We start from the raw sequence: 26,002 nt of genomic DNA on the forward strand, positions 1-26,002 counted from the left end.
CTGTGCTGTGGTGCAGGTCAGGGCATACCTGCATACATCGGTTAGATAGCTCTTTCCACCATATATGTTCCTGGGCTTGAATTAAAGTTGTCAGGCTTGATGGTAAGTAAGCTCCTTCACCTGCTAAACCATCTCTCCAGCCCATGTTCTGCCAGTTAAAATACCCCAATATAGCTAGAAAATAACGACAGCCGTACTCAGGGTCTGCATCCCCTAATAACATCGGCTGGTACCTTCTTAACATTTACTGTCTTGACGGGTACTGTTGGAAGCACAAGGCCCAGACTAATTCACAAAACCTACAAAAGCCCTATTAGGGACTTGCTAATATTATCTTCATTGTGTTCACAGGAAACTCTAGATACATGTAATTTCTCTTTTGAGTTGTGTTTGTACAGGTGTCTGCCCTCTCTCCATCTTTCCCTGACCTTCCTCCCCTAGAAAGAAGAAGAGTCGTCACAGTTTAAATAGGAGACCAGACTAGGTAGAATTCTATACAAAGGATATTCAAAGGATTCAGAACTTAATGAACTTTCCAAACTTGAACTATGGTTAAGCCTTCCTGACAGTGACAGTATAACTCATAGATTCCATATCTCCTGTGTATTGGAACTTAATGTAAGTCGTGCCCTTTTCCTTTACCCCTTAGCCACAGCTCATGGTTTTAGGCAAGAGAATTTAGGAAGATGACCTAGGCCCAGGCAAACAGTAGGACTTGAACTCCCATGTGCTGCTCACTGGTTAGGTGACTTGGGGCAGGCCATTCTTCTCTCTGGGTCCCTTATCCCTGTCACTGGTCAAGCCAAGATAATAAGCCAGGAGTGTTGTGTCTGAGCTTCTAAGGGAGAGGAGAGAGGGAGAGAAGAAAGAGGGAGAGGAAGGGAAGAGAAAACCCACCTACTTGCATGGTGTGTCTGAAAGCTAGCTGATTAAGGCTTCCAAGAGGGTGAGATTAGAGGGCAGGATGAAGCCTCAGTTTTCTCCTGTAACAGCTGTATGTCTCAAGGCAAGTCCACCCATCTCTCTGAGCCACGCCTCATTCTCCCAATCAGAAACGGAGGGTAATCATTCCTGTTTCAGGGGTTAGGAGGATTAAATGGGATTGCGGGCATAAAATATAAGGAGCACAATTAATCCTCTCTCCTTGCCTGTTGCTAGGCTCGCGTGTGAGACAGAAAAGTTTCGTGAGTCAGCAAATGAGTGACCTGGAAGGAGGCACGGTCCATCAATCGTGATGCAATTGGAACGAGCACGGTTGATGCAGACAGTGGTAGGAGGCTTACGGAGGTCATGCTTGCCCACAGTCCCAAGGACCTTTGGGCAGCACAAGAAAGCTTTGCCCAAGTTGTCACACAGGTCTTCCCCGAAAGTCACACACCTCAGCAGTGACAACGAGGACATCTCAAAAGCACCGGATCCGGTCCCTTCCTCTGAATTCAGAAGACGAATACATCACCTTCATGGTGACTGAGTGCTTGGTTTTCACAAGAAGGATGCAGAATGTGGCTGGAAATACCATCATTGTGCCCTCTCTCATTTCCAGAGAAATCCGACGGCCTGCCTTTCACTCCCTGAGTTTGTTTCTGGGTTTAAGATTCTAATTTATTGGAAGGTAGACATTAATTAAATAATAGCCCTGTCGGTCCTAGGATAACAGGGTCAACAAATATGATTGTCTTGAGACAAGGGAACGGCTGTGCAGATGCCTGAAATGTGGTAATACTGATTTACAGCATTGGAGGAGGGCAGGTCTGGTTGGAATCTTGCCCTGCCTCTACCTGGATGGATGGCCCTGGGCAAGTTCTGTCCTGTCTTCAGAGCCTGGATCCTTTATCTCTAACCCGTGGTGATTGCTCCTACCTCCCAGGTTTACAGGAAGAGTTTTCAATAGAGATAATAGAGGATGCTGATGTTGTTTTTGTTTCATTGTTGTTGTTTTGTTGTTGCTGCTGTTGTCCTTAAGGATCCTTACAACAGATCGTGGAGGGAGGGCGTGTGTTTAATTGGGTCTGTGGAACTGTTAGCATCATAGGTAAACAGAGGTGGAGGAGTCTGGTCAAAGTTCTCCTTTGCTTTCCTTAGATCTAGTTATCTCGAAGCTTATTCATCTCAAAGGAGCCATTGCAAAAGAGGAGAAGGGGTCTTTGAAAGTGGAATTCAGGTTAAAAGGCGTGGGGCTGCTCCCCATCCCCAATGAGCAGCTGTGCTGATCACCACTTCTCCAGCAGACGGAACAGGCGTGGACCCTCCGGGAGGCAGGCAAATCTAAGACGTGTGATAGTTCCAAGCAACGCAGGAAGACGTTTCCAGATTTTCTCCTTTTGGGCTCTGTTCTCTTTCTTTCTGATTTCGTTTGCTCCCATCCCTTACCCAGCCCCTAGTTGTTGTTTGGTTTGAGACACTGTCTTGCTCATCCCAGGCTGGCCTCAACATTACCACCCTTCTTCCTCCTGCCTTTCCTCAGGTGTGTGTGTGTGTGTGTGTGTGTGTGTGTGTGCACGCAGCTTAGTGGTAGAGCTTGTGTTTAGCATGCATGAGGCTCCAGGTTCAGTTTTCAGTAACACACACACACATACACACACACACACACACACACACACACAAGCGTGCGTGTGCCACACACAGCACAACGTCATCTATGAACCTCCCCTCCAGTGGAAATCCAGACGTGTCAACTTTCCATAAAAGATGTGTCAAAAGCACCAACTCCATCTGAGAAATTCTTTTCTCCTAGTCAGAGCTGGCACGAAAACAGCTCCTTTAACCATCTCAGTGAGTTGCCAAATGTTAATAATTTGCAATGCTTTCCATAGAAATCCACAATTCTGGCTTCTCCTTAACCCTCTGAGGTGGGTGGCCCTAGTCTACAGTGCGAGAACTTGCAGGTGAGATTTGTCTTCCCAGGAGAGGGGAGGAGTACCCCAGGATACAAAGTATACAATCCTAGAAGCTTCAGGGAGTGTGGAAACCTGAAGAAGCCTATTCAACTTTGAATTCAGCTTGGAAGAGGTGATTGACTTCCACAGGCTGAGCCTTGAACGGCTGCTTGGTTGAGAAGGTAGGTCTCACGACAAAGAGAGAAGGATTTGAAAATAGGTAAGCAATGAAATGACCGGGTCTGTGCATCTGGGTATCAGGAGCGTGTGGAGGGTGGGCTGGAGCAATGGCTCGGTGATGAAGAACACTCTTGCTCTGGCCGTTGACCTGGGTTTACTGCACTCTGAGGCTCACTATCGCCTGGAACTTCAGTTCCACGGGGCCCAACACCCTGTTCTAGCCTCCCTAGGCACTGAGTGCACGTGGTACACAGACATTCAGGCAAAGACCTATGTACATAAATAACTGTGTAATTAAGTTGAAGAAATCTTTTAGAAGGAGAGAATGTGGAGGAATTAAGTGTATCAACGGGGGTGGGGGAAGAGCAACCCCACTGGGTCTTTGAAGAGATACATTGAGACAGTAAAAGACACTCCTATTCTCCTCCTTGTCCTTTCCTTTCTGTTTCCTTCACGTCCCTTCCATCCCTTGCTTTTTCTTTGTATCATGTTCTGTTAGATTCTTCTTTTAGAATTTCAAAATTAATAGGGATTTATGTCTGATAACCAGGAAGGTTAAGACAGTGTAAGCAGTCAAGGCTCCTCCTCCTCTCACTCTGCCATCTAGTGTAACCAGTGTGAACACTCTCCCGTATACCCTCACGCTCCTCCACCCATAACCAGTGTGAATGCTCCTCTCATATACCCTCATGCTCCTCCACCCATAGCCAGTGTGAATGTTCCTCCCATATACCCTCACTCTCCTCCACCCATAACCAGTGTGAATGCTCCTCTCATATACCCTCATGCTCCTCCACCCATAGCCAGTGTGAATGTTCCTCCCATATACCCTCACGCTCCTCCACCCATAACCAGTGTGAATGATCCTCCCGTATACCCTCATGCTCCTCCACCCATAACCAGTGTGAATGCTCTCCCATATACCCTCACTCTCCTCCACCCATAACCAGTGTGAATGATCCTCCCATATACCCTCATGTTCCTCCACCCATAACCAGTGTGAATGATCCTCCCGTATACCCTCATGCTCCTCCACCCATAACCAGTGTGAATGCTCTCCCATATACCCTCATGCTCCTCCACCCATAACCTGTGTGAATGCTCTCCCGTGTGCCTTCAAATGAACATAACCTGTGTGAATGCTCTCCTGTGTGTCCTCACACTCCTCTACCCAACAAACATAAAATTGCAGATGCAAACAGGGAAAAATGAGAACTCATGATGCCTTTGTGTGCATCTGTCAACTCTTGATCTATGTTGTTTGCCTTTCACATCTATCTATCTATCTATCTATCTATCTATCTATCTATCTATCTATATCTCCTTTCTGAAGCTGAGGTTGCTGGGCACTCGTTATGTATATTTTTGACTGGAATTGCCCCTGCTCAGCCATGTTTTACAACCCCATTCCATTGCACATCCCCAGCACAGCCTCCAGGTCTCCCCAGGCTCTGCCAGTCTGGAGTTCCTCCCTCCACACACTGGCAAGTGCTCTGCCATTGAGCTAAGCTCCAGCTTCATCTGTATAGCTTCATTTTCATTTCCGACAAGGGTGATTTTGGGCAAGAGGTTATCAGTAGAGTCCCATATTACATCCCTCTCGTAGGAGGTATTGCAGAACTTATTGGAAACAATCCAGAGGCGTGAGGAGGCTTCTGAGGTCAATGAAGAAGCCAGAGAGAAACACAGGGGCAGGAGAGTGAGGAGAGAAGGAGAAGTTGGTCAGGAAGAAGCAGAATTAAGTATCAGACTGGCTTACTCCTGCAGTCCCAAGACTGTGAAGGCAGAGGCAAGACAATCACTGCAAGTTCTGACATGCAGAATGAGACCCTGTCTCAACCATCAATTATCTAGAGTACAGACACACACATGCACACACATACACATACAAACACAAATACACATATACATATGCATATATATACATACATATATACACACATATATGCACATGTATACACATATACACACACAAATACATACACATGTATGTACATAAATACACAACACACATACAAACATACACACATACATACACAAATACACATACACACACACACCACAAACAAACATAAAGAAACCAAGACACAGTCCCTCCCAAAGATAGCAGGATCCCTGTTGCAGGCCTCCTAAGGATAGCAGGATCCCTGTTGCAGGCAGGTTGGGTCATGGAGATAGAAGGCAGCTTATCTTCCTGTTGTTTTGTATCTGTTTCTCATGTCCCTGGGTGCCAGCAATCCCAACCTTTCTCTCTTGGAGTTTTGTCTCAACAGCCTGAGAGCCTGGGCCCTGGGTCCAGGCAGCAGGCTGTGTAGTCAAGGAGCTGACTCCTTCTTGCTCAGGGCCTGGCTAACAGGAATGTCAGGGTAGCTGTGCTGCCACACTGCCACCCAGGGCAAATCTCAGACAGAGCCTTTGCAGCCAAGTTCAACTCATCTTGAAAGATGTCTTTATTTTATGTGTATGGATGTTTTGCCTGCATGTATGTCTGTGTACTACATACATGACTGGTGCCCACTGAGGCCAGAAAAGGGTGTCAGGTCCCCTAAAACTGGAGTTCCAGATGGTGGTGAGCTGCCCTGCGGGTGTCCAAGAACATTTACCAATACCCCTAACCTTTTCCTTTGTTGCTTTGTTTGTGTCTTTCTTCCAAACCCTGGCACTGAACAACAGACTGACCATCATCATGTCAGCCCTGTCATGCATCCTGCAGTCTTGGGACTGCCTTGCTCTATGGGGTCTCCTTCGACCCTGTGCCAGCTGACAAGGAGGACCACAGATAGCCATCAGCACAGGGAGGTCTGTCCAGCTGCCACTTTGGTTCAGGAGATGTTGGTAATAGATCCACCTGATTTTGATACTAAGCCCATTCTGCACAGAGCAGAATGCAGTCGGTTTAGGTCCAGCGACCAAAAGTTCTCCTTCTCACTATGTTAACCAGGCTGGCTTGGAACTCACTGTGTAGACCAGGCTATCCTGGAACTAACTATGTTGACCAGGCTGTCTAGGGACTTACTGTGTAGACCAGGCTGACCTCAAAGTCACAGATATCTACCAGCCTTTGCCTCTTGCTTATTTGTTTTTTATTAATTTATTAATTTTATGAATAAGCAGTAAATCTAAGAAACATTCATGTACTAGTGGTAGGAAATGATATATTAAATTAAAAACTAAAAAGAAGCCTAAAAAAAAAAGAAGTATTTCTCTTTCTTCTTTCTGTTTCTTTTTCAAGATTTAGCATGAAAATGTGAGTGGCTTTGATGGAGCATGTCCAAACTGAACACGAAGTGCTCTTGAAGGAAGCAGTTCATATCTGCTAGTTCATGAAGTCTGACCTGGGTATCACTATCAAGGATTGCAGAGTTGGACTGAAAAAAGATCTGTGCCACCTCGAGTAAGTCACCTGACCACCTTGAAAAAGTCACCTGATCTTTCTGGTCCTGAGTTCTTCCATTACGGACATACTAACACTAACTTGGAAGACTTGCTAGTGAGTGTTCAGTATGATGGAGAACAAGTATCTATCTGTTCCTGGCACACAGTAGGCACTGTTTTTGGCACACAGTAGGCACTTATTAAATGGAAGTAGCATGTTTGAAAATTGGTTCTTGGCACACAGGAGGTACTGTTTTTTGCACACAGTAGGCACTTATGAAATGGAAGTAACATGTTTTGAAAATGTTCCACTGAAGTCATTCATTAGCAGGGACCAGCTGACTATTTAAGCAGAAAGCATGATGGGAATCGCTTGCCTGCTCCCACCTGGCCCCGTGGCTCCCCATTACCTAGGGAATGCTTTGCAATGCAAATCCAGGGCCGCTGTGTCCCCTGCCAGGCTCCTGTACAGTGTGGGCACATGGTGGAGTCAATCTGGTTGTGTGTTGACATCAGCGAAGTCAGCTCTGACTGCTTGGCTGCGGTGGACGAGGCCGATGAGGACTTAGCTCTCATGGTGATGGAGAGCTCAGAGCCAGTTGATAATACTGTAAACAAGCAAGTAAGCAAATAGAATTTCAAATAATAATATTTAGTTAGACTTAACAGCCACAACACCAAACCAATGCCAGCGAGAGGGGAGTTCCTCTGATGTTTATAAACAGAACAGAAAAAGAAAGAAGGAGGGGAGACCAGGGAGAGGCACAGCCTGCTGCTTTCTGGGCTCCTCCTCCATATTTTTTTTCTTTTTTCTTTTGAGAAGTATGCTTCTCATTACCAGGGAGAAAGGCAGGCCACACACGGACAGAAGAGAAACTATGTGGGCAGAAATGCCACTGGGGGTGCCTGCGAACCCGTTTTCTGGATCTCAAACATTCCATTATTTTTATATTTAAATTTATTATTATTATTAATCATTATTTATTATTTTCAATCCACTGAGTCACAGGCTGCGGGAGCTAACTTGCTTTGCTGCTGCAGTGCCTGGCAGAGTGCATCTTTTCTCATGGCTCTAGGACAAGACACCGGTAGCTTCAAGTTTGACTTATTTTTCTAAGATGCTTTTTATATGGACCCTAGGTGGTGTGCATCCGGTTAGAATTTGGGCACTGATGTCAATGAGGCTTTCCTTTGCTGGATCGTGCAGTGAAGCAACTTGAGGCACCTGGTCACAATCCCACGGCCCTCAGCTCGCCATCCCCACTATCGGCAGGGAGATGGAAGCTTAGAGAAAGTAGGCTGTTTGCTCGGGCTGTAAGCTGTTATCAGGCTGACGTTGCTTCCAAACTTTAGTTTCCCAAGTTTAACTTGAATTCTTTTCCTAGCACCAGAGCTGCAGCCAAAAATAATCCCTTTTCTTGGAAAAGGCCAGCTTCTAGACTCTCCCAGGCATTAAGAGGACCAAGATAGCAGTATTCGCACCCCATCTCCAACATGAGACCAGGCCCTTTCATCAGCTTGTAAAGGAGACCCACATAAAAATAGCTGAGCCTCTCCTCTCCCTCACATTCTCTTACTCAACCATGCACTTTCATTGTTAAGAAAACTCAAGTGTCGTAAAAACAATCCAGCAAGAAAATAATCCTGAGAGCTGGTTTGGAATGGAAAGGCCAAATCGTCACTCCCAAAGCACTGCCTCTGGGGCATTCACCTAGCAAGTCTCTCTTTCCCAACTTTCTTTGATTAAAATGTTCTTCCATCCATCCCCATGGCCACAATGGCTCTTTAGGGACAGACGAAGTTTACTGTTTCTGTCACAAGCACCTCTCCCTCTCTCCCTCTCTCCCTCTCTCCCTCTCTCCCTCTCTCCCTCTCTCCCTCTCTTCCTCTCTCCCTCTCTCTCCCTCTCTCCCTCTCTCTCCCTCTCTCCCTCTCTCCCTCTCTCCCTCTCTCCCTCCTGTAAAAATTCGATCCAGGCAAAAACTTGGCATACGAGGTCTCATTTTGAGGTGACTGCTGAGGAGTTTTAGAAACGCTGTGTGTGTGTGTGTGTGTGTGTGTGTGTGTGTTTCATTTTCTTTTAACAGGTAGCATTGGAAAGAGAAATGAAAAGGTCAAGAATTTCCTGTTGGAACCCATGGGTTTTTGCCTCATTCCCCCATATTATTCTTTCCAGCCTTTTCTTAAGCAGGTATTTGGAGGCAAAGCTACAGTGGCCCCCAGGGAAGACACATCTTTGTCTTCTCTGCAACAAACATTCCCTGAGAACCTACTATGTACCAGGCCCTGTCCTGACGAGAACAATGCCGGGCAAGCCCAGCGTGGTCCAGGGTTTCACGGTGCACGGGGACCAGTACACAGGCACTGTGTGTTAACAGCTGCGGTGGCGCTGTCATTTTCTGTAGGCACTTGGAGGTCATTGAAGGCTGTAGGCACCTGGGCTCAATAGAATGGCCTAGGAAGGCCTTCCAGGAACTGGACGACTGAGAAGTCACATGATTAGTTTAGAAAGGAGAGATGCGAGGAAGAAGGAGCAGCATCTATGAAGGTTAGGAGGCAGGCAAGCCTTCCAACACGTGGCGCGATGGAAGTGTGTAAACAAACGCTCCTGTCCAGACTGCCTCATTTCTAGACAGTGGTGTGTGGACAGAGTTAACAAGTGATCACAGCCAAAGCCTAGGGTTGGCGCATGCGCGTAAAGCATTCAGGGGTCCCGGTCTATGGGCCTCTAGGCTCCCGTGGGTCCCTGGCTAGCAGTCATGTTCTTTTCGTTGTTCTTTTGGGTGCCATGGGGAGGCACAGAGAATGTCTAGAAGAGCGTGAAATGATGCAGCTCTAAGCCAGGAAGATCTTTCTGGCCTTGGAAGAAAAAGGATGTGAAGGAAGGAAGCCAGAAAACAAGGAGACCATCGGAAGGGCTGTTGTGGGTATCTGTGTGTTAGCACTGGGTGAGGTGGAGTGGGCCGGGACAAGAGGCAGTAAAGGAAACAGAAGATGGGGTGGGCTAAAAAGGAGAGAAGAGGGCAGACTCAGAGGGATGTCCAAAGTGTCCTTGGGTAGTCATGATTAAACGTGGTGCCGTGATCAAAGGGAAATAGATGGGGGTAAGGCACATTGAGAATGAGTCTACATAGGTCTCTATGTTCCCCAATGTTGAATGGCATGAAGAAGAACATTTGCCTGTGCATATCTGTAATCCCAGGTATCCAGAAGGCTGGCTTCAAGTTTGAGGACACCGTGGGCATAGCAAACCCTGTCTCAAAGTAGCATTTAAGGAGGGCTGGAATGTAGCTCACCCGCAGAGTGCTCGGCTCACACGTGTGAGGTTCATCAGTTTCAGGTCTGGGCAGAAACAGATTTGGGGAGGGATAGAAAGACACAAGAAACACACTGAGAGAAAAGACAGAATCAGTTTGTCCTGGAAATTTTAGGTTTGGGCTATATAATCATGAACTAGGTCCAGTCCTACTTCTAAAGTAGGGGAACGCATACAAGTTACTCTCCATCACCATAGTTGAGGTGCTTTGTATGCTTATATTTTTCAAAACCTACTCTAATAAGTGGACTTCAATGCTTTAACCTTCTAGCTCACCATTCGCCAGAGGTAGTGGAAAAGAAAGGTTAGTAGCGCAAAGGAGGATGTGGACCTCTATAGAAATAGTTCTTTGGGGTGAGTCCAATCAGCGTTGTCAGGCTGTCAGTTCACACAAATCAGCATCAGCATCAGTAGCTCTATCCACTCATAAACGCCATCCATGAATCAGCAATGACAGTTCAATCTAGAAGAAACCTCAAGGCTCTGCCAATAGGCCTGAGTCCGAGGAAGCATCAAGAAGCCCCTGGAACACCACGAGAAGTTCTTTGGTGAGTTTCTCTCTATGAAGTCATGGCAAATGAAGACCAGCAAAGGAAGAAAGGTGAACCAATACCACATAGCCTTGCCTGTTTTCTGTTGGGTTATATTTATACCCTTTCTAAACATCATGTTTAGAAGCATCCGCTCTAGCAAAACATCACAGGCAGCTTCCAGTTTCCAGGAAAATATCACATGACACAACTGAGTGGCCAAAGAGAACAGAAATTCCTACATCCATGCTTCAGTAGAAGTGGGATAATGGTGGAGGCTGCCTCAGAGAGGCCTTTGTTGGAACGTCATGTGCCAGTGCTCACCGGGGTTAAGAGGCACTGGGGGATGTAGGTATTAAATACAGGGATAGATGATTCACACACACACACACACACACACACACACACACACACACACACACACACACACAGAGAGAGAGAGAGAGAGAGAGAGAGAGAGAGAGAGAGAGAGAGAGAGAGAGAGGAGTGCTACCAAGGGAATCCAGGGACCAGAACTTAGATCATAGTGGATAGTCATGGAGTGCAAAGCTGGGATGCCACCACCTGCCAAAAGGGATCACCCATAAGAGTATGCACTGGAGGAAGTCAGTGCAAACCCAAGTCTCTCTTTCCACAGAACATTCCCTTTCCCCCCTGCTGCATATGCCTCAGGCATCAAGGCCTTCTCTTAGCTGGAAGGATGTACCTCACTCCTTTTCCCCACAGAACCTTTGCACTTGCTATTCCCTCCACTCTCACAGAAACTCAACATCCTTCGTGAGGTTCAACCCCATCTCTCCTTCTCACCCACCTCTCTGATGTCATCCAAGACTATTCCCAGCCACCAAGTCCATGGAAGTTTTTAAATTCAGTCAGACCAGACCTTCATATGCCCAAGTAAATGGATCCATAAACTGTACTAGGGTCATTTTCTGGGCTGAACTGCAAGCCTCTGCACCTTCTCTCAACTCCTGCTCTGTGCCATGAGCATACCAGGCTGGGGAAGTGGAGCATGACTGTTGTTGGATCAAAAACATGTGCTTTCCTCCCCATACTGTTCGTAACCATCTGACTCCGGACCCCATAAGAAATGCTGGGATCCTCCTCAGAACCAACACATCATCACAGAAGTTCCCTGCAAAAGCAAGGACACCTAAAATAGTGTTTGACTCAGGGCTGCCATTTCCCAGATGAAAGGGTTAAGGCAGGATTAGGTTAAGGTCACTTCAACCTACCACCAACTATCAGCCAAGTCCTTGAGGGCTTTGAGGCATAGACTTGTCAGACTCTCTCTCTTTCTCTCTCTCTCTCTCTCTCTCTCTCTCTCTCTCTCTCTCTCTCTCTCTCTCTCTCTGTTTATTTATTTTTATTTATATGAGTACACTGTAGCTGTCCTCAGACACACACCAGAAGAGTGCATTGGACCCCATTACAGATGGTTGTGAGCCACCATGTGGTTGCTGGGAATTGAACTCAGGACCTCTAGAAGAGCAGTCGGTGCTCTTAACTGCTGAGCCATCTCTCCAGCCCTAGTCAGACTCTCTTGTGCATCCTCTCTTGGCCCTTGTTAGACAGGGAATGGTAGCAGTGGGCACAGCCTCATGGGTGCCTCTATCTAGTACTGATCACGAGGATTTAGTTCTGGACATTTAGTCCTCCGGGTCTCAGCCCTGTGAGCTCTTCCTTGAACCTCAGGACCAGGCTGCCACTATTCTCAGCTCCCTATGTTTAGTACAGACACAAGTGCTCTGTTTGTCTAAGTCAGCAGCACCATGATCTCTACAGGATGCTGAGATGTATCCTAATCCCTGCCAAAGATCCAAGCTTGCTTAAGCCAATGTGACTAATTCCTAGCTGTTCTCAGAGATAGTCCCGCTCTCACCCCTGTAGTTGCGCCAGAGTCTTTTAGGGGGCATTCATGAATCTGTACTTTTAGGAGGGTCCTTGGGAACTGAGCTTGGTGAATCATGCCTGTAAATCCCAGGATTTGAGAGGGAGAGGTAAGAGAAGTGTGAGTTCAAGGCCAGCTTCAGCTATGTAGCAAGTTTGGGACTAGCACAGGGGATGCTATCCCAACAAAACAAGCAAATAAAACAAAACAGTGAAGAAGAATTTTGTGGGAGATGCCTTTTAAAACAAAATACAAAATAGAGGCCTGATGTGTAACAGTTTCCTCTGCGATTGAGATATTCCATTCTGCAGAGAATCTTTTTTAAACAGGAAGATAAACAACCCACAATAGCTTCAGGAAGTCCCTGAAACCCACCGGATTCACTAGGCTCCTCCCCATCAGAGTAAACAGTAAAAGCTGAGAGTCCCGCTGGGTGGAAGGAAGCTGAGCTGCAAAGACCGGAACAGGAAAAATGCTGCAAAGACTTAGACCAGGCCAGCTGCCTGGAAGAGGGGAGTCACTTGGACAGGTCTCCATACAGTCTGTTGAGCTGCCTGCCTGCAGGCAGGCTATGCAGTGTGCTCCCAGTTTCCCAGCTTCTAGCTAGTGATGTCCTGGCTAGTTTTCTGTCAAAAACAGACATAAGCTAGAGTCATCTGGCAGGAAGGAACCTCCACTGATAAAAACAAATGTCTCCATAAGATCTAGCTGTAAGGCATTTTCTTATCTAGTGATTGATGGGGGAAGGCCAAGCCCATGGTGGGTGGTGCCCTTTCGAATTCTGCCTTGGGTTCTATCAGAAAGCAGGCTGAGCAAAGCCAGTAAGCATCCTCCTCCATGGCCTCTGCATCCACTCCTGCCTCCAGGTTCCTGCACTGCCTGAGTTTCCTGTCCTGACTTCCTTCCCTGATGGACTACAGTGTGGAAATATAAGCCAAATAAGCCCTTTCCTCCCCAAGTTGCTTTGACCATGATCTTCATCATAACAATAGTAGCCCTGACCAAGATTAATCAGCCACCCCTGCTGGTGTGAGCCCTGGTGATGTGGCTGCCTTTGAGTTCTATAAGTAACCCAAGTAAAAGTCATTGGTTCACCAAGTTGGACTTTGGTGATATCCATACTTTGGTCTGTCATGGGCTCCCTATTGAGGGTGAATAGACGTGTGTCGCACCTCCCCAGGGAATGTTTTGTCACACAAGGCCATGATAGAAATGATTGAGAGCTTGGTTATATAGAAATGAGAAAACTATCCTTTAAAAGCAGCTAAGGTACAAACCACCCAACCTCAGAAAAACACGCTGTATTTGTATATTCATCCTCTAAAGGATGGATTGAGGTAAGTGAGGAACGGGGCAAATGGCCCTGTCAACAAGGAGTGACATGTGCAGAAGTAGACATTGAAAGACTTAAAATGTGAATGTCTGCGCTCTTCTGCGATGAAGGAAACACAGAGAGAAATAGAATCTTGACACTGTGTTCCCTGACTATCACCAGAAGTGCTGCCTGCCGTCACTCAATGCTGTCGTCATTGATTTACTTCCTATTTATTTTGTGATGCTGAGGACCAAACACGGGTTCTCACATGGAGGCACATTCTACCACCAAGCCATGTTCTTGCCCTCCCTGGCTTTTATTGACCTTTTGTATCTCCTGAGAACATTTACCTATTCACAAAGGATTGGGAAGAAATATATCCAAAGATATTTGTAGCATCCTGTTCATGCTGACAAAGAGGGTAAACCATTTCAGCATCCTTTAGCAGGGGCCTAAGAGAGGAGTGAGGACCCAAATAGTACATTGAACGCAAACACTGAGAGAAGGAAGTTCATATCAGGAAGTGCCCTTTGTTAGAAATAAGGTAGGTATTTGTCTTAACAGTTGTTTGTTGAGCACCTGAGGCACACCACACCCACCAAGTATCCAGGGCCCTGAGGAAGAAAAGGAGGATGCCACTCACCAAGTCCTTGGAAGAGACAGTCTCAGAGCGAACGGTGGGCAATCCCATTTCCTGGGTGGAGAGCCAAAGGAAACGGAACTGTATTAAAGACACTTGTGTTCATCACAGAACACTTCATAATGACAAAGACACTGGTGCAACCTGCGTGTCTGTCAGCTGATGAGTGTTCATGATAACAGAAAGTTTAAATACGATAAGGAAAATATTATACACATACACAATGGGGTACTATTCAACTCCCAAACTAAAGCCCCGTCATTTGTGACAATTATATTGTGGTATAATGTTGTACAGTTTGACTATCAATAACAGCTGCCGCATACTGTGTATCCCAAGAAGCAAGAAGAACTTTGAGTGTTTTCTCCATGAAGAAATGAGATTGATCGAGGAGGTAGATATGCCCGTATTATTGTATTGAAACATGTGGTACCTTATGATGGTGCACGACTTTAAGTGTCAGTTAAGATGTAAATAAATATTAAATGAACTAGATTTGTATCGTCATGTTAAGTGACATAAGTGCAGTGGAGAAAACTAGAGGAAGAGAATTAGAACTGAAGGCTGGGCATGGGCGGTGACTCTAAAACAGGCATCTCTAGTGAGGTGGCATGTGAACAGTGACATTTGCGGCAGTGATGGGAAGACAGTCCAGATAGAAGGAATAGCGAGCACAAAGCTCTCTGCTGCACTGGCCAAACCTGTTGATGAATTAGCAAGAAAGTCAGCGGGCCTGGTGACTAGCATCTGTAACCACAGTGCTTGGGAGGCTGAGGCGGGAGTTAGAGGGTTGCTTGGGTTACAGAGTGACACTGTGTTTCAAAAAGAAACAAAGGGAGGAAGGATGAAAGGAAAGAAGGGAAAGCCAGAAGGTCCCCAGCTGTAAAGCTGCATGTGATGGAGAGGATGGAAGAGCTCAGCCAGTCTGGACCAGTGATGCTGATGTTGGGATGAAAGGTGAGACACATAATAATTTACATCTCGGGAGATATCTAGTATAGGAGGAAGACAGATGGTTTCCCCACTGTGTTCTTTATTTATATTTTCTTTCTACAGGGATGTATTATTGTCATTACATCAATAAATATAAGTGGCAAGAAATGTTATATAGGTGGAGAGATTGTGGGTTAATTGTGTTTGCGTGGAAATGAGACTGTATGGTTTCCAGACTCTGCTGATGTTGGGGACCGTTGGCCCTGTGGTGTCTTGAACAGATTCCAGGCTAGTGCAAAGATGAGCTGGTCAGTCAAACAGGGTAGGAAGGAACTCTGCCCGGTTTGACATTCAGGGATTGGAAGTATGTGAGCATTTAGTGATTCTGGGATCATCCTTGGCTCCCAGCAGGAATGTAGGTCACATTGACATAAACTGTGGCTCATGTAACCAAATTGGAGGAAGAGGCCCAAAGTACAAGGTTTCTGGGCACACGATTTCCAGAAATGAATGCGATGAACCTGAAAGGTTTCTGTGTGTGCATGTCTCACTGTGTGAGTGCACTGCAGCCTTGGTTCTGAACACACAGCTTGCACGTTTTACATTGTGTTTACTGCTATGGCAGCTATTGCTGCCAGAGTGGCTTGGTGCAGATTCACGACTATTGTACATTATAAACTGTAGTGTTTTGTTTTGTTTTTTTATTGTACACACAAAGTAGGATGCATAATGACTTAATTATAGTAAACACACTCAGTATGTTCTCACTATCATTCTTCAGCATATAAGAAGCAAATTAGTCTGTCCCTGGGTTAGGCTGTGTTATGATGTTTGATTTAAAAAATTTGCTGTTTGAGTGACTGACTTGAGATTCATAAAGAATCACTGAATAAATTTTGAACCTTTAAAACTTAACCTGAATATACCCATGCCATTTTACACCGTGTATTTATGCAGAGTGGTATCCTCAGTGCTGAGGATTATAGTATCGGAATAGCCATCAACTCTAAGAGTGTTGACGATGCTCTGTGTCCTGTCAAATCAAATATTCAGCAGAGATTTAATTCTTAATGTAAAACTAAACAATCAGAGACACAGAATTAATCTGTAAATCTGATTCTATCTTTACATGGGATATATATATATATATATATATATATATACACACATATATATGTATATATGTGTGTGTGTGTATTGTATATACATATACAATGTCAAATGATTGTTTTACTCTTTGTAATCAGTAAATGTTTTATTTATAGTGCTATTCTATATTCCTGTCTACCCAGGACCATGTAGAAACCGCTGCGTTGAAGAGTGACCATAAGCAGGGAGTTAAGCACCAGCTTTAGGAGGCACCACCTCCCGCATCAGGTAAAGGCTGGGCTGCAAAACGCTCTGACCTTGATCCCGCAGACCTGGCTTTTCCAGTACCCATCATTACTTTCTGCTGAGCAATGGAAAGACTGGTCTAGAAGGCCTTCTCCTGGCCTGATCCTTCACTGGACCATCAGCCCATCTTTGAGGCCTCAGCCTGACTTCCAAGAGCAGCACTGGGTGAAGTACAGTGGGCACACCGGGATCCAACACACACACATCACAGATCCAACTGAACTTCGGTCCAAGCCTTAGTGTGTCTTGGGTCGACTCAGAACTGAGTAATGATCACTCATGACTCAACAAAACCCACTTTGGAATCTGGATGCCCAAGAGAGGAGCTTCAAGCACCTTATAAATATTAATTAAAAGACAGCATCCTGAAAGACTGGTGTAATTACAAAAGAGCTTACCTGGGCTTGCTCCAGTGGCTTCAGAGAGTTGTACTTGGACCAGTGGTTAACAATAGCAAGCTGCCACCGTCTCACGAGCAGCACAGAAGGCTGGGCAGGTTCTGAGCCCTCCTTCTGCATGGTGACATGTGGACAGTTATTTTCCACACTTTTCAGATGGGCTTCTAAGATCCAGAGTTTCTTTCTGGGTTGGAAACCGATAGAACATGGACTCCATTCAAGATGCTTAGAATACGACTGACCCATTCTATTTCCACATAATTACCATTTATAACCGCATGATTCTTTATGGTTTACAAAACACTTAAGCATGTACCATGTATTTGTTTGTCACGATACCTCACTGAGCAGGAAGCAACACTTCCGCTTTACAGGTGAGCAGATGAGGGCCTAAGGAAGAGCACATGCAGCTCTCTCAAGTTCTTGTGCAAGCCAGTGTAACTCACATCTGTTCCATGGTTTGTAGTTTACGGCGTGCCTTATGATGTTGAACATTGAAATGGCTCTGTGAGCTAAGACTTGCTGTTATTATTTTTATTTTCATTGTTGCTCCCAGTAGTCTCATATTACAGGTGAGGACTGTATGAAACAGACTGTTAAGAAAAATGGAGACTGGAACAGTGACTGCAAGACAGAGCTGAGCACTGTATAAGGAGCCAATGACAAAGCTTGTTTCTTCCTTCCTTCCTTCCTTCCTTCCTTCCTTCCTTCCTTCCTTCCTTCCTTCCTTCCTTCCTTCTTTCCTTCCTTCCTTTCTTCCTTCCTTCATCCATTAACTCATTCACTCATTCAATAGATGTTTGCAGAATACTCACTGTGGGCCTGTGACTTTCCTAAGCACAAGGAATATAGCAGAGGGGCAAACAAATCTTTGCTTTTTACCAAATACATAGTCTCCTTATGTGAATGGATTACACTCCAGATACACAAGAAAGTACGTGATTGTGTGTTGCCCCACAACATTTCGGTCAGTAATGGACTGTAGCTGCCCCATACGATGATATTGGCCAGCAATGTCTTAGCTTGTACATATTCTCTCCGATGCTTGTACAAGGACAGATTTGCTGACAGAGATAGCAGTGTAGCTCCAGGACAGGATTTGCCCAGCGTGCCCAAGATTCTGGATTCCATTCTTAATGAAGCCAAAGAACGAAAATCGTCCAACATGATTCTCAGAATGTGTCACCATCATTAAACTTTATGATCGTATGCTGTGCCAGATATAAAAAAAGAATAATAAACCTGGAAAGGCAACAGAGAAGTGAGAGGGGTTGCTTTGGATGTAAAGGGCAGCACTATCGTCCTGGTGTCATAAGGAGGAGTATAGAATAAAGTCAACTAAGAGGGGTTACTTTGGGTCTTGAAGGTCAAATAGACCTTGGTGGCAAGCCACACAGAATGACAAGCATAGCACATTTCTATTGACAAGATCCTGCCGTGTCTTGAAGGTTTAGATGCACCCAGAACTTTTAAATGCGGCTTCCTTGAGTCCTGAAGACCATGAGAAATAGGAGTTGGAGACATGGAAGCCAGAAGGTGTCTGGCCAGTTCACCATCTTGCACTATTGATGATTTAGAACTTGAACGTACCTGCCCTGAGCCCCTGGTCTGACTTCAAACAGAGGTGCTCTGTGTGGAGGACTGTGGGAGGTGCACAAGGCTGCCAGATGAGGCGCCTGACACAGTGAGGCCTGGATTTCCTCCTCAGGACTGCTGAAGGAAGACAAGTGGCCAACATGTTTCTCAGAACACACTCTTGTTATTAAGTTGCATCCTGTCAAAAGATTTCATAAAATACAATTTAACAACAATACCTGTTTTCTTGGCCCTGCTTGCCACCCCCCTCCCTCTGATTCGAACTATCATTTAATTTTTAATTCTTCAAATCAGCATACCAAGTAGTAGAGGACACTACAGCACTTCACACAACATGTGTTTTGATAGAATTTTCTCTCACCTTCTCTTCCCCAGTCCCTACCTTTACGGGTCCACCCGCTATTACCCCCACACAGTTTCTTTCCTTCCTTTCTTCTTTCCTTCCTTTCTTTCTTCTTTCCTTTCTTTCTCCCTTCTCTCTCTCTCTCTCTCTCTCTCTCTCTCTCTCTCTCTCTCTCTCTTTCTTTCTTTCTGGTCTTGAGCCTTGATTTGGGAGTAATTAGGTCTTAAATGTTATTTGGAATTACCTGGATACATCTGAGGATAGTTTGTTGTCTGGCAGCCTGGCATCACTCATAAATGGAGAATTTTAGATTTTTTTGTTTTTGTTTTTGTTTTGGTGTCTAGTAGTAAAGACTGTTAAAATTTTTATTTTTTTTAGGGATCTCAAATGGTGTTATGTACTTATTTCTGAGTATACGTCACTGTTAGACTGGCTAATTTTTTAGTGACTTAATTATTTGATTTGGGTCTGCTGACCTCAGCCTATCTCTGCATTAGAGGGTTCCCGGCAAGGTGTGGGTGTTCTGGGCTATTCTGCCATCTACACTCATAGTCACAGGACTGCATGAACTATTAGTTGTGAACCTTGGTTTAACTTGGGTTTTGTTAACGAGGAGGAGATTTAACTCATGCCAGAGCCACTTAATGCTATAGCACTTGTGTTGCCTGCCACAGGGGTGGGAGCCAGTCAACACTGGTGGGCTGTTCTCCCATGACACATGCTCTAAGCTTCTGCAATCCCACCTAGGCCTGCTTTTTGCATCCTTTGAAGTCTCCCTTGTCCATGGTGATAAACTATTACTGTCTTCCTGGTTATGCTTGCTCTTGCTGCAAAGATTCCCTCCCTCAAGCATCATTCACATTTTCTGGGTCTTCAGGTAGGGTCCTGTGGTCTCAGAGTGTGGATCAAACATCGTTTACGCTGTCAGTCATAACAGGATCAGCCCATTTATATTTAAGTACTTTAGTTGCTAGCTGTTTGTCCTTCTGTCTGTCCTGATCAATTTGTGACAGGCTCTGTACAATTCTGCAGATACCTCTTTCTTCTGCGCTTTGTTTGCTAATGGGATTATATTTGCCAGGACTGCTGGGGCTATCCTTTCAGCTCCTGATCTGAAGGACTCCATGGATCTGCTGGGCAAGTACCACATCGGGCCTTGTCTTTTTTCTTACCTCCCCTACCCCACCTCACCATCCCTGTGTGCCTCAAATGTTTGCACTTCTATGTCCTTTCCTTGGACAGCTCCTGACAGTCTCCTCCTTTTTCTTTCTAGACGCCTGTTTTATACTTATTTTATGTGCATGAGTGTGCACCACTGGAGTGTGCCTAGGGGTTACGAGTGGTTGTAAGCGACCCTGTACAGCTGGGAGTCAGACCTGGGTCCTCTGCAAGGTCAACACGATCCCTTAACCACTGAGCCATCTCTCCAGCTTCCCCTTCCTCTTTGACCTTCAGGCCTAGTGTCACCCTCTGGGTTGAAGGTGTCCTGTCATGCCATACCCTCTCTCTATTTGCTCTCTCTTGTCACCTTGCTTTTCTCTATTCAAAGCCCTTCCATCATCCAAAAGACTTTCTTTCTTTCTCTCTCTTCCTTCCTTCCTTCCTTCCCCCTCTTTCTTCCTTCCTTCCTTCCTTTTCTATCTCTCTCTCTCTCTCTCTCTCTCTCTCTCTCTCTCTCTCTTTCTTGGATGCCCCTGTTTTCTACAGTCTTCTAGTTAGGAAGCAAAAGTCTCAAGGAAAAGTCCTTCATGCTGAGACACACCTGGTCATAGCAAGTCCTCCTTAAGTACTGTTAGAGAGGTGGTTAGCAGATCACTGGCCCTGGCATCTCTCGTGTCCTCCTCTCTCTCCTCTCTCCATCCCTCATCCTTGGAGTCAGAGATTGATTGAGGATAGTTTTGCAAGCAACTTAACACTTAAGATTTTTTTTAACATTTATTCTGGGGTCGTGGGGCCTTCCAGGCCCATGTGTGGAGCTCGAATCAACCTGCTAGTGTTGGTTCTTTCCTTTCCCCATGTCGGCCTTAGGAACTGAACCCAAGTGATCAGCCTCGGTGTCTTTACGCACTGAGCCATCTTGAAAGCCCTCAGCAACCTTGTACACGGCTTTGTGAAATTTTCCCGTGCTGAGGATGAAACCAAGAGCCTGTGCACATGAGGCATGTTGTGCCACCGAGCCACATCCCAGATCCTTTGTGAAAGTGTCCTTGGGGCCAACTGTAGTTTCCTCTTAACTGCCTTTCCTGTGGGTCCCTGGGAGAACTGCTTGTTCTTTCTAATTCTGTCACCTCGTGCATGTGCAGGGGATAAAGAAATGATACTTGTTTCCTAGAACTGCTGTGAGAGACTGTGTTAACATTTGGTCTAAGCTCCACCCCACATTACCTGGCAACAGCCAAGTTTGCTCTGCCCCACAGTTACTTGGCAACAGCCAGGTAGTCCTGACCCACTATAAAAGGGGCTGCTAGTCCCATCCTAGCTCTTTTGCTATTGCCGTCTTGCTCCCACTCTGTCCCCTCGTCCCTTCCCCCTCCCTCTCTCTCCAAGTGCTCATGACTGGCCTCTATTCCTCTACTTATCTACTCTCTCTTTCTCTGCTTTTTCTACCCTTTGAACCCCCCTCCCCATGGCCTTAATAAACTCTATTCTATACTATATCATCGTTGTGTGGCTGGTCCCTCAGGGGGAAGGGATGCCTAGGCATGGTCCCGCTGAGGCTTCCCCCTCCCCCCATACTTTACCACACCTCCATAGAACATGTTCCTTCTCTCTTTATCTTTAATATAAACACAACACTGTTAGTTTCGTGGATCATGGCAGGTGGTAGACTAAACCTGCTAGCCTTCATGGTTCTGTGCCCAGAGCTCCCCCCACTATCCTTCCCCTCTAAGTGGGAGCGGGAAGAAAGCATGCCAATCACAAGATAATTTATGCGGCATATGCCTTTATTATCCCATGCTGAACTGGGGGCTCCTACTGTCCAATGAAGGTCAAAAGGAGGTATGGCTTTTATCTCTTCAGCGACTCTGGAGCGACAGCAGGAGGGGCGAGCTCACCAAAGCTTCCTCTAGAAAACAAACACGAGTCTGCATCCAAGCTCAAAAGCTTTCCTCATTCACAGCTGTAAATAGCTCAGAGCAGCAGGGCTTTTGCCCTGAGACTGGAGGGAGGGAATACACCATTGAATGGAGAGAGTGACCCCTAACTGGCAGAGGGGTTCCTGCTGGGCACAGGGCAGGCCTGATGCCTAGCAGAGAATCCAGAGGCCACGTGTCGTTAGTCAGTGTCTACAGCAATCCTTTCAAAACTATTGATAAAGGGAAAGGGGAAGGAGGCTTTTCTGTTTCTAATTCCCAATTTTCTTCTCTCTCTCTTTCTTCTATTTTCCTGCCTGTCACAACTGTCAGTTCTCTCTCTCTCTCTCTCTCTCTCTCTCTCATCCAGAGGCAAAGAGATCAGGAGTTTCCATCTTTGAGAGCAGGACAGCCAGGGGCAGAGAGCAGGTTCACCTTGTTTGGACACTGCTTCTCCCTGGAGAAGTCACTGGCTTAAGAGTAGTCAACAAAAACGGGTCTGACTTCTTCCTGGTCCTAAAAGCCTTTTGCACAGTAATGAGTTCCTCCAAGACCCTTTTCTTCCAACCTCTCCCCAGCTAGACCAGGACCGCAGCCATTGTAAAGCTGGGATGCTTCTTAACATCAGCGCAGGAACCACCGAGTCTGTCTCCTGTGACTCAGTCTCCAAGCATTTGTCTTGGGGGTAGAATCCTAGCCCAGGGCTAAGGTCTGAATGACCTCATGGAGGGCTGAGGTGTACTCCAAAAGAAGCCATTAACCCTTTATCCACTGGGGAGGGTAGTCTTATGACTTCTTTTACTATCTCTTTAGTCCCGACGATATCTAACAGAGGGCAGCATGGGGTTCTGGTCACATTAATTTACAGCCCAGTAGCTATGGATTGATTAAGGACATTTGTGGCTTATGGGTAGTTGTCACATCAGTTTTTTTTTTTTTCCTTTGCTTTTTTTATCTGCACTTTTTTGTTTGTTTGTTTGTTTGTTTGTTTCTGATTTTGTTTTGTTTTGTTTGTCAAGACAGGGTTTCTCTGTGTAGCCCTGGCTGTTGGAACTCAAGCTGTAGACCAGGCTGGCCTGAATCTCAGAGATTCTCTTGCCTCTGCCTCTCAAGTGCTGGGATTAAAGGTGTGAGCCAGCATCATCAGGCTATCTGCATTTTTGTGACACTGTCTTATGGAGCCCATGCTTGCCTTTGACTGTCTCTGTAGTCAAGGATGCCCATGGATGCTAGTCTCTTGCCTCCAGCTCCTAAGTTGGCTGCAAGTGTGTGACTTCATGCTCAGTGTTTAAAAATATTTAAAATATGCTGGGCAGTTGGTGGTGCCCACATTTCATCCCAGTACTGCAGAGGCAGAGGCAGAGGCAGAGAGGCAGAGAGGCAGAGAGGCAGAGGCAGGTGGATTTCTATGAGTTTGAGGCCCTGGTTTACAGAGCAAGTTCTAGGACATCCAGGGCTACACAGAGAAAATCTGACTCAGGGGGCCGGGGATGGGTGAACAAAATAAATAAGTAAATAAATAAGTGATTATTTTATGAGCTAGACATTTTATGAAGACATTATCATGTATCACAAAAATGTCATATTGTAAGAACAGATCTTCTAATTATATTTTTAGGTGTATTTATTTTATGTGTAAGTGTTTTGTGTGTGCACAGGCATAGACACAGACACACAGATACACACAGAGACACACAGAGATAGACATACACCATACCACACACATGCTTGGTTCCTCAGGAGATCAGAAGAGGGCATTGCATTATGTAGCATTGAATCACAGATTGTTGCGACCCATGTGTAGGTTGGTCCTTGAGTCCCCTGCAAAAGCAGAGCTTGTTCTTAAAGGCTGAGCCATTTCTCTGGCTGTTAGGAAAGAGCTTGATATGTGTGCTAGTACATTTTGTATACACTATAGAAGGCAGAAATCACCAGCAGTCAAAAGTACTCTGCAAAAAAATTTAAACCATTCACAAAAAATTGTATATGTGGCCCTGTGTACGTTAACACTGGATTATAACTGACCCCCCCCCCCCCCCACACACACACACACACACTACAAGGCAAACAATTGCAAGCAGCTCAGAACACATCCCTATTGCTTCGGGCATCACATGGAGTACTTGGCTGATATTTAGTGGCCAAGTTAGGCACATATTTTATATGTTTATAACACCAGAATTTTTTCTCCTTGGGGCAAGATGCTCAGAAATATCCCATGTTCTTTGTTAAAAACGAAAATTAAATGTTCCTCTTGTGTGACCTACACATTAGCTGTTCTCTTCCCACTCCTGTCAACTGTAATTGAGTTACATGGTAAGTTAATATTCTCACCTCACTCTTCTGTGGATGGGAACCAGGGCAAACAGGCCAGCACATGCCTCAGAGGTTAAGCCATGTGACTCCAGAAAACCATGAAAACGACACCCAACTTCTGGAACCACACAAAAAAGAAAACGACTCTCCTACAAACAAACAAACAAACAAACAAACAAACAACAGCAAAAATGGTGCCTAGAGTTAGGAGGCTGGGATTCGTACAATTTGTAGGGAAAAGGGTGGAATCGTCTTATATGGTGGGGTTGTCTGTGTGGGATTCATGTGTAAGATTGTGTGTGTGGAGTTGTCTGTGGGAGGTTGTTTGTATGGGATTATATGGTAGGATTGTGTGGGATTGTCTGTGTAGAGTTGTTTGTGTGGGGTTGTCTGTGTGGTATTATATGGTAGGATTTTCCATGTGGGGTTGTCTGTGTAGGATCGATATGAGGGGTTGTGAAGACAGACCTGTGTGTTGGAAACAGAAACAGCTGATGAGGAAACAGGTCAGGCCCCGCGCCCCCGCGCCCCCGCGCCCCCGCGCCCCCGCGCCCCCGCGCCCCCGCGCCCCCGCGCCCCCGCGCCCCCGCGCCCCCGCGCCCCCGCGCCCCCGCGCCCCCGCGCCCCCGCGCCCCCGTGCCCCCGCGCCCACTCGCGCCCTTTCCTTTCGCGCCTGCTTTTTGACTCCCTAGTTCTCTCCTCCTCCTTGTGTGTCTTGTAAGGCCTCCTGTCTACACCTTGTGCCTTGCCACAGCTCTGGAGGAGTGTGGTCCTGCTGCCTGCAGTTTTCCGACCTCACCGTGGTCTGGTTTGGTCAGGCAGGTGCTGGACTCTTCCCATCTGGCTGCATCTGGGCTTTCTGCTCACAGCACCCGGAAGCTTGTGCTTGGCCTGTGGGTTACCTTATGCTTCCCAACCAGACACCCCCAGACCCATCCTTCCTCCCTTCCCTTCCCAAGGCATCTCCTAGTTTCAGGAATGGGAAATTTCTTGGGTTTAACCTGCCAAGATATAGGCCCATGATTCACTCATTCATTCATTCACTCACTCATCCAATCCTTCCTTCCCTCTCTTTCTTTGGCAATTGTGTGCACATGGGTGTGCAGGGCTGTGTTTGTGTACATTCGTGTGAAGGTTAGATTGCAACCTCAGGTGCCATTCCTGAGGTGCTCACCACCATAATTTTGAGACGGAATTTCTCACTGGCTTACACCTCTCTGTGCAGGTTAGACTGTCTGGCCAGCAAGCCCCAGGGATCCATTTGTCTCCACCAGGATTATGAGAATTTCCCATCATGCCTGTCTACCTCTGCCCTTCAGTGTTAGGATGGCAGACTCGTGCCACCATGCCTGGCTTTTCTGTAGATGTTGGCCTGAGCATGAGTCCTTCTAATTGCTTTTTTTTTCCCCCCAGGAGCCCTCTCTGCAGCCTAGCCCATGATTTCTTCATACTTCAGCTTCTCTGCCTTGTGAAGTTATCTGACTAAAGCCTGCATAGCGAGCCACTGGTATGTAAATAGCTGCTTTCGTGATCATCACCTATCTTAATCGAAGCTGTTTTTATCCCTGTTTATTGTTTTTATTTATTATTGATTATTAGGCATGCTGGATGAGTTCTACCACTAAGCTACACCCCCAGCCCAGTCACACCCCAAGTTCACTCTGGGTTGTTTTTATTGTTTGCAATTGATGTGTTTATAAAAAGATAAAGGGGGGGGTATGTTCTATGGAGGTATGGTCAGGTACGGGAGAAAGGGGCACCTCGGCTGGCCCATGCTGAGGCATCCCTTACCCCCCCCCCCGAGGGACCAGCCATTCTATAATA

The 26,002-nt window shown here is 46.1% G+C and overlaps 3 long non-coding RNA genes across 14 annotated transcripts in view; 2 read left to right on the forward strand and 1 right to left on the reverse strand.

Moving 5' to 3' along the window:
* Gm33763 overlaps nucleotides 1-1,906 on the forward strand; it is a 20,619-nt gene extending 18,713 nt beyond the window's left edge. For all 9 annotated transcript variants that reach the window (XR_003950679.1, XR_873404.2, XR_873405.2 and 6 more), the window contains one exon: nucleotides 1-1,906. This exon is cut by the window's left edge. This is a non-coding gene — a long non-coding RNA (predicted gene, 33763).
* Nucleotides 1,907-2,556: 650 nt separating this feature from the next.
* On the forward strand, nucleotides 2,557-25,671 carry Gm33873. 4 transcript variants are annotated; one of them, XR_873411.1, is made up of 5 exons: nucleotides 2,557-3,058; nucleotides 5,730-5,855; nucleotides 6,289-6,450; nucleotides 14,048-15,080; nucleotides 16,349-17,360. It is a non-coding gene; the product is annotated as a predicted gene, 33873 (long non-coding RNA). The 4 variants fall into 4 exon arrangements; XR_873410.2 differs by lacking the exon at nucleotides 2,557-3,058 and adding an exon at nucleotides 25,592-25,671 and having other exon boundaries at nucleotides 5,068-5,855; nucleotides 16,349-16,433; XR_873409.1 differs by lacking the exon at nucleotides 2,557-3,058 and having other exon boundaries at nucleotides 5,068-5,855.
* Nucleotides 21,790-24,319, reverse strand: Gm40952. The gene is made up of 3 exons (XR_873408.1): nucleotides 24,197-24,319; nucleotides 23,580-23,683; nucleotides 21,790-21,855 (listed from the first exon to the last, which is right to left on the reverse strand). It is a non-coding gene; the product is annotated as a predicted gene, 40952 (long non-coding RNA).
* Nucleotides 25,672-26,002: the final 331 nt, after the last annotated feature.

This window comes from Mus musculus, chromosome 13, assembly GCF_000001635.26.
Source record: "Mus musculus strain C57BL/6J chromosome 13, GRCm38.p6 C57BL/6J".
NCBI lineage: Eukaryota > Metazoa > Chordata > Mammalia > Rodentia > Muridae > Mus > Mus musculus.